The sequence below is a fragment of the Montipora foliosa genome, chromosome 12 (genome assembly GCF_036669935.1).
Source record: "Montipora foliosa isolate CH-2021 chromosome 12, ASM3666993v2, whole genome shotgun sequence".
NCBI lineage: Eukaryota > Metazoa > Cnidaria > Anthozoa > Scleractinia > Acroporidae > Montipora > Montipora foliosa.
This window is the reverse complement of record NC_090880.1, coordinates 21,868,916-21,872,056: the sequence shown is the minus strand read 5'-3', so window position 1 is coordinate 21,872,056 and position 3,141 is coordinate 21,868,916. Positions and strand designations below refer to the sequence as shown.

Sequence of the window (3,141 nt, the reverse complement as noted above, 5' to 3'; positions counted from 1 at the left end):
TACTGTACTGTAAAACATCGCGGGTAATGGCGGAGTGGCAGCGCGAAGCTATTGGCCTCGCTTTGAATTCGACAAAGCTCAACGCGACAAATTCCTTGTTTAGAGAGGAACCCTCCCTAGTGTTTTCAATTGTCACGGAAGCACCTGACCAGACTCTACCAGGGTCTCTCCTCGCTCGAGAGACCCTGGGAACGAGGTTGCCTGAAGTACATGGTAATTTGACATGATTGAGTGCACGCAATGAAATAGGGAGAGGTTTGTTTCAATAAAATGTTTCGCTGGAAAAGGATTCTGTGATATTTTCTGCCTTTGTGAATTATAATATTGTGTTGTGTATTGAATTTTCGAGCTTAAGGTTGAAATGTGATACAGGAGGATATTTTTAGTATTTTAGTATTGCTCTGTAAGCAGGAAGCGTTCACGAAAATAAACAGGTCTGTTGGAAGCGTGCTTGAGTTTCAACAAAATGAGCCCCAAAATCAGCATAAAATTGTGACGCCGATGAATAATAAAGTGGTGATAAATAACCTCGTCTTGGAAAGTAAACTTTTGACTTTGCAGAAACAATGGTCAACCTCAAGAATTGGGCGATTGTGATCTTTGTTTTGAATTCGCTCAGACAGAAAAAGAAACTTACGAAAACCCGGTATCTTGCCATCATTTGACACAGATGCTTCATTGTTTGGCGAGTAAACATGCCACGGTAACTTAATCACGTCGCCCGCTGAATTCCGACGATGCCACTTTCGATTTTACGATTTATTTGTGCAGCCAAAAGTACAATAACAAAATTGATCGTAGCAAAAATCTCCCAAAATGTTTGTCGCTGATCGTAACTTTTTATGTTCTATATTCACGGTTCAAAATTAATGTTGTCTTCATGTCGTAAATATGTTATTCTCGAGCGACCGTCCTGGAAACTTCCTTCTGCTGTTTCTAAAAACTGTGTATCAATATTTATTTACTTTTGCATCAATATTTGTTTTTGTATAAAGCAAGCTAACAAAATCTGTACCTTGCTGAGTTCGCATTTGTTAGCGTTAATAGTATTTTCGGTCCAAAATCGGAGGGGGGTTAACGTTAGTAAACTCTGTCAGATGCTCAGAGGGCACGCTTGTACTTGTGCGAAAAGAAGTTGTGAGGGAACTTGAAAGTTATCAACATGTCAGCCCAGAAACCAATGTTTCTCACTTCTTTCTAACAAATGATTAATTAATAAGCTGGTAGCCAAGTTTTTAACCTCAGAAAAATAATAATGGAACTTGGAACTGTTTCGTCGTAGGAACGTGTGAGGACCTGTGAGCCAAAGGGCCTCTGCTGGTATGACTTCTGGGTGACCCCTTAAATGGTCTTAATGACCCCTCAACTTGAAAAAAAAATGGCCTGGAGCGCTGCACGTACCACAGGCAACCCAGTGTACCCTCACGGAGGGTCTAGTTAATCATGGTGTCAGTTCCAGTGATAGTGTAACCAGTTCCGTTTCACAAAATGTTGGAGTTTTTAAGGAAGCAATAGTGGAAAATAACACTGCCGGGGTTCGCTGGACGAAATGCCTTGATCTAGCTGATCGGCGTAATATAAGCTGAAAAAGTGGATATTTTGAGCAATGGTAATGGACGATATAACGAAGATTTGATTATTTGTTAGAGTACTTTATTTCGCCTGCTTTTTTCAAAATAGCCTTAACCTGAAACAGTTATTATACCTTCAAATAGTACATTTCTTTGCCGCACCCCTTAAAATAAACAAATTTAAAGTTTGAACTGTACTTATAAGTAAGCATACAACACTGAATCGTTCCAAAAGATCCTGGGCCCCGAAACTCTTCAGGTGCCAAAATTCCCCCTGAATCCAAAGTTCGTTAAGAGGGAGATTTGTACTATCATTTTGCTTTTAGCTATCTTTAAGACATATTAAAAGATCAGCACTTTAAAACAAGCGGTTGGCTAATGGAGTTTTGGAACCGAAAAGCCGATTGTGAAGATCTAACCATTTTAGAAAGCTGGTCTTTCAACAGATTTACAAGACTGACCAAAAGAGACAAACCCTCAAACCTCTCTAGAGAGAGACACAGTGATCGAAATACTCCCGAAATGTTTCGGGACCGGCTCTCGAGAAACGGGCCCCATATCATTTTCTTCGTGCGAGAGGTTCCCTCGTGAGTCAAACTCTAAAAGTGGTAAGATTACGTAATGTAAAGTTCTCGATCAGATCAGTCCTGTCACATTTACTAGAACTTTCGGACGAGGAAAAAAAAGCCACCTAGAGATTTCTACAGCTCTGAGGTTCCCCTAGAAAATACGAACAGATGAATATAACAAACAACAAATTTTATTGAAAATTAGAAATACAAGTAGTTACATTACTTTCCCCCCGCAAATAGCTTATAAACTAATCGAGGCGGGGAGAACTGAGGACATATTACAAGTACAAGGTTTATCTATAGATGGACTAAATAACAGTGAATACATTACTATACAGTAAATAGAATAAAGTAACATAAAACAAAGCAAGTGAATAAAGATTGACAGGCTAACCTAAAGTATTAAATAGCTTAATAGGGCCGTTTATACGAGAGACATAGGCTACGTTCACGGCTTTCTCAAGCCGCGGCTTATCCTGTCCTGGGAGTTTACACTGGTATAAATAGTTGCTTTCGCGTATTTTGTACGTAGCGGCCAGAGTAAGCCGCGGCTTATTTTCTTTCGTATAAACGGCCCTATTAAGACGGGCAAAACAAACATTTATTCAGGGAAGATACATAGATTCTAGAGATGCTACATAAAGCCGGAATAAAACGAAACCAAACTGAAAAGTGGCAAAATATTTGGGAAGCCGTATATAACCACGATGGCTCGCAGTTAAAAGTTAAAATCTAAAATCAGAGACTCCGTTTTCCGAAATTTTTAACTTCGATATGCTGAAAAGTGACCACAGATATGACGTCTTTATGCTTTTTTAATCACCATTTGCACTCCGGAAATTACTTCTAAAAATAAGTTGGGAAATTAAACTTGAAGTTTAATTTTGAAACATTCTCAGTACTCATACTAAACGTTATTAACGTCACTGTGATATTTCAAAGATTTCCAAAATACAAAAGAAACAAATTAAACCTTTTCTGGTCATGTCGGAATTAAT

The 3,141-nt window shown here is 38.7% G+C and overlaps 1 protein-coding gene across 1 annotated transcript in view; it reads right to left on the bottom strand.

The window, feature by feature from the left end:
* Positions 1-2,450: 2,450 nt before the first annotated feature.
* The window catches only part of LOC137979657 (adenosine receptor A3-like), a 2,125-nt gene continuing 1,434 nt past the window's right edge, over positions 2,451-3,141 (bottom strand). The window contains exon 1 of the mRNA XM_068826971.1: positions 2,451-3,141. This exon is cut by the window's right edge and continues 1,434 nt beyond it. The gene's annotated coding sequence lies outside the window, so the exon portion shown is untranslated.